This window comes from Mya arenaria, chromosome 9 (genome assembly GCF_026914265.1).
Source record: "Mya arenaria isolate MELC-2E11 chromosome 9, ASM2691426v1".
Lineage (NCBI taxonomy): Eukaryota > Metazoa > Mollusca > Bivalvia > Myida > Myidae > Mya > Mya arenaria.
The window spans coordinates 25,165,939-25,178,442 of NC_069130.1; positions in this window are offsets into that span (position 1 = coordinate 25,165,939).

Sequence of the window (12,504 nt, forward strand, 5' to 3'; positions counted from 1 at the left end):
CCTATATTTGACAAGGAAATTTGCCGAGAACATCCGATTTACCAATGAGAACATAAACGAGAATACATGCAGTCCCCAATTGTTTGCAAATCCATGTCCTTCTTTTCACATTACACCTTTCTGTAAACGCTCAGTAAATATTTCAGTGCTGCCCATTTTCATACATTAAGCGTATCCTGCCTTTTAAGTCAGAATTCAAAATGACTGCATACGTCACAGCCTCGAATGTGACGGGCTATGGTTATTGGATTATTGTGAAAAACGTTTTGAAAAGCACAACCGGATAAAGAAATATCACCACGTTATTATTATCAATGCTTCACAGGAATATGACTCACTTTAAGGCTATTGTTACGACCCAGCTTATGACGTTTTGGGGGGTTACGGCACAGCTAGTGTAACAGGGTCCGTTTGGACCTGGCTTTCGATAAACCTTCGGTGACTCAGATAAAGCGGCGATATTCTTCAATTCTTTTATTCAACTGTAACTAACAAATGAATTTCATAGGTATTTAATGTCGTTGGTAGCGATTTATTCCGAGCAATTCGTAAGGCCATATCCAATAGTCCATAACGTTCCCCTCTAAATGGTTAATACAGTTCTTATGCTATATCGTCACAGAGACCTCTGTTGCGTTGTTGTTCCCCCATGTGGTTGACTTATATCAGGTAGCGATAGAACCCGTCCTGGTCGTAAGGGCTGATATCGTTCAGTGTTTATTGTCTAAGATCAGGTTAGATTTGATAGATGATGCAATACACCAAAACTGGTAAGTGTCGGAGTTTGAAGACCTGGTAAAATAGGTGGGTGGCAGCTAGTTGATAATACTATGTTGAAGATAGTCCCGATCTGGTAACAATGTTAAGTTGTTATTCAAAAGGTTTGGTCAAGGCACTTATAACGTTGTTATTGAGTAAGTACTCCACTTCTATTCATTTAGTATAATTATACCAGATTTGGTATTAACACTTAGTCAAACACGTTTTTGTTGGAAGTTACCAGATGTGGCTATTACACTTAGACACTTAGTATGGAAGTTACCAGATGTGGTTATTATACTTAAACACTGAAGTATGTCATCAGATACCAGATGTGGTTATTACACTTAGACACTGTTAGTATGGAATTTACCAGATGTGGTTATTACACTTAGACACTTAAGTATGTTATCAGATACCAGATGTGGTTACTACACTTAGACACTGTTAATATGGAAGTTACCAGATGTGGTTATTACACTTAGACACTGTTAATATGGAAGTTACCAGATGTGGTTATTACACTTAGACACTGTTAATATGGAAGTTACCAGATGTGGTTATTACACTTAGACACTTGAGTATGGTTTCAGATACCAGATGTGGTTATTACACTTAGTAAAATGTCAGTCAGTTGTTTTCGTCTTTGGAGATTTATACCAATATGGTATTCTCAGGAAATAGGTATAAAGTAAGTGGCTAATGAAACCAATATGGTTTTCGGAACAGAACTGGTACTGGAGATGGGGGGGGGGGGTGCTGACCTAATGCCAAATACTGAACACCTGAACAGTAGCTGGTTTCATGATGTCAACTCAATGTTATCACTTCGGGCAGCACCGTTCAAATGAGCTTTTTCCGCGAGGTTCACCGAATCGTTAAAAAATGGCTGCCGATATTTTCTGACATTGAAAATTCATATGTTTAGTGCTGGATTTCTTCGCTCACTTTGTCAGCTAAGTTTGATGAACTTATGCAACTTATTCAGTAGTGTTTCAAGTTAATATACGAATAGTTATTTAAAGCCGAATAAACAATATGGAGTTGTTATTCGCTATGAAATGCTGACCATAATGTAAATCACGATGGGTGGGGTATTTGTTATTCGCTTGAGGATAGTTTTACTGTTTTGAAGCGGATAAATACTTCTGGAAAGATGGATATTAGTCTTAACAAGGTAAGCTCTTTTCTCCTTTATCACTGTTGTATTGTTCCAGACTGCTATAAACTTGGTAACTATAGTAACAGGTTAAGATTACACGTAAGTATTGATTTTAATTATTCTGATTTGTGTTTCCTTAATAATTCTGTAAAATTTCCAAGTACATTGGATTTATTTTATTACACGGAGGGCTCAGGTCCGTAACACTATATATTCGTTTGTAAAGAATGATATTTACAAAGCCATATACATATACGCCTTGGTCACGATATAATGACAAAAAGTGTTTCACAAAGGGTAAAAAATCAAAGTATTCAAATAGCCAAATTACATACGTTCCATAACAGTAGGGTCATGGTGTTATAATAATTCGAATAAAATCATTAGGTTCGAGCTCCAGTTTTTTTTTCAGGGAGGTTTATGTATCAAGGAATACTGAAAAAAAATAATTTTGTGATGTATATTTAAATGCTTTTGATAATGTGACAGAACTCTTTTATAATGCTTTTTTTTAGCCAGACTTGTTGCATAGGTGCCAAATAAACAGTTATGGGCAAAATAATTGACTTTATTCCTTCTTAGTAGAAATAAATGAGATTTAACCATAAATGTCATGATATTATTTTGAATTTGACTGCTTGTAAATGATCTACCATTTTTAGAAGCCCAAGGAAGCAAATAAAAGTGATTTTTTCCAACACCAGAATCAAAAACAAACAAGGCCATACCAATTTTTCAGCATCATCTTGATGCATAATTTTTTTAGATCACTTTCTGTATCCGGTCCGAAGTGTCTACGGATGGGACAAAAGGCACACTATATATCTACATATGAACTTTAAGTTCAGTTACAAACCTAGTATAAACATCTCTTGTTGCAAAAATGCTAACAGAACATAAAAATGAAGTACAAGATATTTAATATTTCTAAATTTCAGTAAGACAACCTTTTACAATGTAATTGTAATTTGATAATCGGACCTTTTAAGTTCAGTTTTAAGTTGCAACTTTCAAAGGTGAAAATTCATTGAATTATAATGGTGTCAATCAGTATATGTTTTAAATTCCTCATTGAACACCAAATGTAAGATTTTTCACTAGTTCAGTTGTTAGAAATAGACACGATGTAAATGTACCATGTGTTGTAAGTGTCTACGGATGGGACATAAAACTATTTAATGTAATACCAAGCTGCCGGCATAAGATATTCCCTGATGGTATCCACAATACTTATACTGTATCCAGTTACTAACTACTTCAATGTTTCAAGGAAATTTTAACTTAGAAACATGTTTAATTAACAATAACCAGGGCATTTTATATAGTACCCACGGGTCCGACTATCAGACCCATTCCTAAAGCAAAATATATGATATATTTTTCCAATCTTCAGAAAAAAATCCCAATCAAAAGTAAAACAGTGTTTTTACCTGTACCGGTTCATTCAACATCCTAAAATTAGGTGATGTAAAGTTTTGGGGATAACTGAATTCAGAAATCATTGATTTGCATCACATTCAGAGATCATTTGAAATGAAAAATTAGTATCTGTAATGATTCATTGCAATAAATATTAACACCCAAGCATTAATATTTCAGCTGTTTTAGGGCTTTTGAAAGGGAAAATAAACTTATATTTAATAATTTCCTCATTTGCAGGAGACTGAAAAGCTTATTATTTTAACTGTAAATTTTCCCAATTTAGGCATAATTGTGACGCAAATTTTCCCAAAATGTCTAGGATCCTTTTTCCAAAAATGGGCAGAAAAAGCCCTGATGACTGATATATATACTCCAAAACTGAGAAACTGTTCTGAGTCATATGTAAAAATGACATTTTGTCAATGACCTTTTCTTAACTACTTAAGAACTCCAGAAAATAAATAATTCATATGCCTCGGCCAAGGTCATTGTCATTACTTGAGATTGGATGTTCTCTCCATCGAGTAACTACATCTTTTTTATTCGGTACTTTTCCGGACACATCTACTGACAAATAACAGTTCCTGCAGTCAACCTATCTTTCCTTGTCTTTCTTGGTTTTAGTTTCCACTTCTTTTCATTGGTGTTGTCTATTTTCCCTGTTGGTCGCCTAACTTGTAGGAAGGAAACAATCCCACTACCAAAGCTAGTATGGTATTTGGTTATATTCCTATCAAGCACACATTGCAACACATTGTTGTATTCTGTCTTCTTTTCTTGTGAAGTCCCTCCATGACTCAATTTCACATCCTGTATTCTTCTTTAATGTTGTTCATATTGACTGTTTCGCTCAGCTTTAAATTTCTTCTAGCACTCTTTGGTAAAATAACACCCTTTTCTTCCAAATTTCTTCTTATCGTTGGTGACATACTCTATCAATTTTTCTTACACTCTTGTTTTACGCTTTGGTGTTGTAGGCATACTTTCTTTTACTTTTGATATTGCTCTATATTTTGTACTTCTTGCTTCTTGAATTAAATGGATGCTCACACATCTCATTACTTATATTTCAGCTGAATTTGTGGCTGTTCTGGATCTGTTAATATCATCGTTGTCTATTGTACCATCTGTTTTTGTTTGATCAATGTTTGTAGTATCTTGGTCTGTTGAAAGACTATTTTCACTGTATTTTTTTAAGTTTTATCCCCATCGTCCAATTCTGTACTTTAAGCATCTTTAAGCACATTCTTCTTCTTTTTCAGGCTTTCATTTTCTTTCATTTCTCTATTCTTATTGTTACACGGTGACTGTCTAGGAGTCCGGTTTTCTCCATTAGTTTTGTTTGTGATATTGTCTGCACCTTCTTTCTTTTTGGCAAGCTATTTCATTTTCTTTTCTCTCCAAATTTATTATTGTTTTTTGGTTTCTCTTGGATCACTTTCTTTTTCTCCCTTTGTCAATTTGCCTATCATGTGTTTTTCCTTTCGGCATCTTTCCTCTTCATTTCATCATATTTTTCATTTCTTTCATTTTTCAGTTTTCCCCTGTATCTTTTCATTCTAAGGGCTTTTGCACTTACATTAATGTCAATTTCAGGTGTATTTGAATGGTTTTTATTTCTCTGCTTGTCCATTTTTGTATTAATGTTAATTCTAGTCACACCTGAATTTATAAATGGACATTTCGTACATAGCGTGATTTAAATGTCCCATCCGTAGACATTTACCAGCTTTTCTGTACTTCATTTTCTTAACCATAAATAAATTTCTAATAGGCCTCTTTATGTCTGGCTAAAACAACATAATCCATCCTGTATTTTGGCTACCTATTTTAATTCCCAAACATACACACTATAGAAAAAAATAAGTTAAGGCATGAATTTCAATGTTTTTAACAACATATAGAAGTGGAAAAATGAAAATACAAAGGTAATGAGTTGTTTTTGGTAATCCATTGCCTAGGTTTGAATATGTGCTACATTTCTGTCAAAGGAAAGTGGTTCTTTTCGCTTAATATATGCAAATTTTGAGCATTTTATGTGTGTCTACGGATGGAACATGGTGTCTACGGATGGGACATTGACATGTTGAGCTTCATATTTACAAATTACAATCAGATATTGATGCAACAAATAATATATTTGGTCACTGAATGGAAATGCAAAATCTGCCTGGTTGGTTATATGCTAAGCATATTCCTTGCTGGGAAAAACATGCGTCTACGGATGGGACAAAATTTTCTGTATTTTTGGGTGCATACTCAGGCGTATAATAAATTTGGTAATGTAGATATTATGTATAAATTTCTTATTGCTATTGATAAATGAGTTGTAGTTCTTCCAATTGAGGGTCATATTTTCACAAAATACCATATTGCTAAGAAATTTTGGCCATTTTGTATCCCTGAATTGAAAAAGCCAGATTTTGGTAACGAAATGGTGGGTTCAGTTATTTTAGTAGTACTCCGTCAGTTTTTATGCAATTTAAATGAAATAACCAGCTACAGAAAGAAGACTAAATTGCTTACTCAATGCTCAAGATATCTGATACAATTATTTTCCAGTATTTTTTGTTTTTTTTTATATTGAAAAAGGGGTAATTTTGAAATGAAACGCTGTAACGACAGTTTTTAGCCACATTTTGGCTATTTGGAGGTTGAAATTAGAAAACGCGTCAAATCAAGCGATGGAAGTCTGTATAAGTTGAGTCGACAGATATATTCTGCATATCATGAGACATAAAAAAGACAATTTTAACATAACATGTTAAGAAAATTACAACGTAACAACAGCAAAAAGGAAATTGTCATTATATCGTGACCAAGGCGATACCATGATGTCGAGTACCTGTTTTAATCACTTCAGCATCGTGACTCCACATGCGTATAATTTGATTATATCTAATTAGGTTGTTCCAGAAGTCACCATAAATTCCACCTGATGTAGGCAAACTGAATGATAATTTTGCATGAATATTTGCATTCTAAATTATGATAATACCGTTTCAGACTAGAACGTTTTATCTAAAATCTATTCAATATGTGGCATTGTATTCGAAATCGGACGCGTGAATCAGTTTTGGTTCATTGAACTGTAAGCATTAAGCTATTATCTGAAATGAACTGAACGAATTGAACGGTAATGACTTAAAATGATCATCATATATATTAAAGACCTTGGACTCTAAAGCACCGTGTGATTTTGAACACAAAATACCGGCCGCAAGAATGGTGCTGGTCGACTTGGAATTGTGAAAAGCGTCTTCTTGGACAGTGGGCACATCTTAATTGTAGTCAGCACTGGTCAATTGAAAGCGGTTGTATTCATCATAATTTTCATGTTTTGCACTTCCAGTCGATTAAATATAAAACACAGTAACAGTTTTTTTAATTCGTTAAGTTATTTTAATAAATTTTCCCTATTGATCGCTTCGAACACATTATGCCATTCGCCAAAAGTTTTATTTCCAAAATAGGTTTTTTGGGGGTCTTTTTAGGCATGCCAAATTATATTGTTTCTTAAATAAAATACTTCAGGAATAAAATAAAATAATTACGCACATCGAACGTACCTATCACTGGCAGTGGTCTTCTGAAAATATTACCTAATGTTCGATATTGAGCATAGACATCCTTCAGATATGATATCTATTTGTATATACATATCGAGTACGTAAGGCAGACACATTGCATCAAATCTCCGTTGGTAATGACCAGTGAATATTTGAACACAAATGTGTGTGTGTGTGTGTGTGTGTGTGTGCGTGCTTGCGTGTGTGCGTGCGTGCGCGCGCGTGTGTGTGTGTGTGCGTTCTTGCGTGCGTGCGTGTGTGTGCGTGCTTGCGTGCGTGCGTGCGCGCGCGCGCGCGTGTGTGTGCAACGCAGATTAAATATTCTTTGAAAAGCTTCGTTAAACGTAAAAACCATAAAACTGTCTATCGTTTTCATCCTCTAAAAAATTATATATTGGTAATTTTGCAGAAATGAGTGTTTCTTGTATAAAACTTGATATTTTTTTCAATCCTCACTTACGTTGGTGTATCTAATAAGATACAAAATGCTATCCTACGATACCTACCAATGAACTTGAAACACGGACCTGCTCCTTACGTTTCAGTTACGTTTTAAATCCTAAAAGTAAAGGGGTTCTTTAAAATTTACATGAACTGAGCCAGGTATAAATTGCTGTTAAGTATAGTATCATTTGTTCCTCCTCCTCCTCCTCCTCCTCCTCCTCATCATCAGTCATCAGTCATCAGTCATCATCATCATCATCATCATCATCATCAATCCAAATAAAGCAGCAGTAACAAACCCGAGACATTATTCATCTTAATGGATATGCTGTACATTCAAAACATATAGACGTTTAAGTTCCATTTAATACTTTCTGATATTGGCATACATGTATATTTGATAAAGTAATCGAGATAAAGATATTTTGTCATGTAGTATTAAAATTAAAATCAACTTAAAATTCGATAAAAAAAAATAAGCTTGCCATATATAAAGTGTTAATGGCATATATACAAACCAACTAAACCTTTAACTTATGTGTAAACTGAGTTTACGGAATTAAATCTTTAATCTTATGTATCACTGCCTAGACATAAAATATATTTCATATTGACTTTTGACCCCCCTGTGCTTCTTTTCCAAATAGTATTTTTTGCACAAATGAAGATTTCTAACAAAAGCATGCATTGGTTTGTATTACATGCTAAACCTTGTTTCCGGTCACGATTTTTCTGTATAACACGTGTAATACAACAATATTACTACCCATATTTGTAAACAATCTAATTTGAAACAACATTTTTTTATTGATAACATTTAAGCAAGTCTCACTTTTATTTCTCATTTTGTTTGTAAACTTAAGACGTATTTGAATCAAGTAGTTATTTTTTCATTAAATCATGAGAGTTAAACGTGATACAGTTGTGATGAATTAAGCTTTATATAATAACTAAAGTGTTATGTAACTACCTCACGATTGCCTCCTTTAGTTTCATTTTCTGTCATAAACAAGGTAGATATTCTCATCATTATCTTTTTTAATATAGTGAACTTAGTCATAATACACAAACATTTGGTAAAGTGTATTTTTATAGGCGGATAGAATTACTTAAAGATATTTTTTTTTTCACTGAAGTATTGTTAACATTTACTATAAACGGGTAGTGAAATTCTGCTTTGTGAAGACGAACACTATAATAATAGTAATTATAATATTAGTAACATAACAAATTTTGCAACATCTTTCGCTCAATGGAATATTTGAATTTATACCGAAAGCGAGTTCTAGAATTTGGCATGTATGGTACGTGGCACCAAGTGAAATTAATATCATAAGCAGGACATGAAGGTCGAAAATTGTGACTCATATATATATATATTATCTACTTAGGGCATTAAGGTGACCGTATATTTTTTACGGCATTAAGGAGACAATTTGTATATTTTTTGTTTTATACTTTATTTTGCTTTTTTGTTGATAATTTAGTATTGAAATGATCATTTATTATGAGTACAAAATTTAGGCTTCTTAAATTAATTAACAAAAAATATACGTAATTTGCGGTCTCCTTAATAATTTGTAAGTATGTTGCAGGTTTTAAGGGGACAGGTATATATGTAGAAGGGTTTATGGAGACCGGTGTATATATAATATTATTTTTGAGGCATTAAGGGGACCATCAATATTTTATGGCATTAGGGGGACAAATTATATATACTTAACTTTTGACAGTATTGGCTCCCGTAACCTTAAGAGACAACTTGGTAATAGTATTTTTTATAATTGTGTATAATAAATCCACAAACAATGACCAGTCGAAACGGGAGGACTGCAAATTTCATAGGATATTCATCGGAAATCTTTTACAGACCATCTCATTCATTAAATGCAAGTCAGATTCAGTCACTTGGTCTCTGTACCGTTTGATAAACAAAATATATAATGACCAGGGGCGGATCCAGGAATTCTCGTTAGAAGGGGGCGTTACTTAGGGGCGTTTGCAGGAGGATTGAGGGTTACTCAATCAAGTAATTTTTAACAATTTGTAGTCGGAAATGATGCATTATGTGTATATTTTATTATTTTCTTCTCATATATTGACACAAAAAGTAAACTTGGACGATTTTAGAGGGAGCGCACGCCAACTGCACCCCTTCTCAATCCGCTAGTGAATGGTGACTTAATATTTGATATATTATGGTTAAATAGAACTTTCAGTTGAATTATATAGAAACTGTAAATGCTAAATACAAGTTCTGTGCTTGTAAAAACAATAAAAGTTTCGTCTGCACACGAATGTGTCTGTTAACGCTTGAACAGTTATATAGCTCATGATTAAAGAACATTGTTCATTGGGTTCATTGTGACCCATGGAAGTTTTTTTTATTAAATTCCAACTTCCCCTTAAATTTTACTTGCCTAAAAGTTTAACCTAAGTCAATCAGGGGCCATAACTTGTATTAAGGATATGGAGTTATGTAACCTCATTGGCTTATGGTCCTGAACAATTGTGTGAAGTATTAAGTCAATTTAATGAAGGGTATAGAACGCCTTAACCAATAGGCTACGGAGACGGTTTTAATGCATGTACTCAATTGCAGATTCAGGGGGCGGGTTGGGGGTGGGGGGAATCGGTCCCAGCGCGCGCGCCGTCCCCCACCCCTTTGAATCGTCCGTTTATAATATGTTCTCAGTCAATATCGGGAAAAATACAATATTAAGATAAAAATGCACTATTTCGGACTATAAATTGGGGGAGTCTAACCCCCACCCCGGTCCAACATTTTAAGCCATTCAATTTCTGTTCTGAGGGAGGGACGGATGTGGAAAGATTAAGCCCATGAGTTTCACGTACCCCTTCTTAAGTCAATTCCAGGATCTGCCACTGATATCTGTAATCAGATTTGTTGTTTCATAATGTTATTGTTCCTTTAAACAGTTTAAACCTTTTATGTCATCAACATAAACAGACGCATGTTCAGTAAAAAAATGCTCTGTATACAACGTTCTCGTACTCCAGAGCGATGATGCTATGCATTATATTTATCACCATCTGACTGACTGAGTAACTGCCAAAACTTTTCCGTTAAAGAGACTCTCTCATGTTTTGGCACCAAACATATTTTTTCTCGTAATGCATCTGAAAACACTTACATGTATATTTATTTTACTCCTTGGTACTGAAATTGCAGAAATAATAGTAACCAGGTTGATTTTCTTACTTCAATTGCATTTTTAAAAAACGATTGAAGTATTAAAAATTAATCTTGTTCAAGTTGGGAGCAAGCACATAGGGGTGCAGATAACACATAGAATAAAAAACGGATCTCTTATCCACTCGCCCACAGGGACTCATACTAAGGTGTTGAATATTTTAACCTTAATGGAAGTTATTGGTTTATCACGTGATTATGTCAATCAACTGATTGTGCAACAGCCTTTTGTTGAATCGGGTTAGTAACGCATTTCCAAATATTGGACTTCAAAGACTATATGTTAGCACATATCAACATTTATTGAAGGGTTTCAGCCATCAATAGCTTAGCTTTAACACTTCGTTTGATACGCCATACTTTATTTCGTAATAACAATCTATAAAATCCAAGTAAAAGATGCATTTTTAAAACCCTTAACGCTTCGCTTATATTCACTCAAAAACTCATGTTCGAAAGATTAAAAAAGTATGTCATAATCATATCCTCTTTAGCGGCTGAGGAAGCCGGTCCAAACCATTCACATACTTTCCGAGTTTCTTAATACGAGGGTATAGCCAGAAGTTCGTGGAATTCCTTAATTCCCCTCACTGAACCGCTTGTGCCACTTGTAAACCAGCATTCGCTTCACTTGAGTTTCACTCGATGCTTCATTCATCAGTTTTAGTGTTTGCAATGGAGTTTTCCCTAGGTTTACACAGAACTGTATCACTGCCCGTTTTATCAATCTGTCTTCTGGCGTCATTTTAAACAAAATTTAACTATTCCGTTCAAGCTAAAATGTTTCCTTTGAAATAAACAAACAAACGCACTGACTTAAAACTTCACTTCATCACACGTTATTAACGTCACGTCAAATGTGCAAACCTTCGCGCCGTTTTATTGGTTTCAATGTGAGTGGTCAACAAAACAAGATATTGTCATGGGTTATTTTAGCAACTGCGGAGGAATGCGCGACCACCTGTTTCCATAGTGATCACTACGTTGTCGTTATAACATGCTTTACGATGAATCTCGCATTCTTAATTTCAAATTACCTCATTATTATTGTATGAAAGTTTAAAAGATATGCTGCATATTGTTTTCATTTTATCAAGCTTTTCCACGAACTTCTGGCTATGCCCTTGTATATAAATCTCTTATAAATTTGCCAAATAAAATTCAACATGGGTAAACAATTATAAAAAAATAACGTATTTTATGTATTGTAACATATTTATAAAAAATAGTCACTTGAATCAAATGAACATTTTCAATGTACTTTCTTTCTCGCGGAAAGTGGACATTTCATCTTACTCCAACAAGTGTGGGGTATGGTTGATTCTCTTCGTGACTGAAATCAACTTTTTTAAACACTTGGTGCATTTCAAATGTAGTCCATATAAACATCCCCTTCAGATTCTTTGACGATTGCATTTCCATGGGAGATCACTGCGTAGGATAAACATACAAGTGTTGTTTAGCCACACTGTGGTTTCAATTATGTCAGGGGCGTAGCTACCCCTCTATTCATGAGGATTCATAAATGTGCTGGGGGTTCGGGGCAAACTTGAAAATTTTGAAAACCATGGTGCAATCTAGTGCATTCTGGGCGTTCCGATGTGCATTATTTAGTACTGGAAAATAACCAGTTTTAGATTCATGTAGTCAAGTTCGCATACTGCAACTTTGGTTGATTTTTTTGTCAGAATCATGTGGATTCAGCCGCGTATTCACGTATAGGCGGCTACACGCCTGTATGTTGTGCATATGAATGTATAATTTGGTTTAAATGATGCATCCTTAATATAACACCTCCTTGCTGCTACACCAATAGAAACTTCATGGGATGTTAATAGTAAAAGAACTAGCACTGACGTTCCCATTTTTGTCCGGGTCATTTAAATAATAGAAAACAATTTACAAGATAAACAAATTTGTTTTGACTTCTTTAA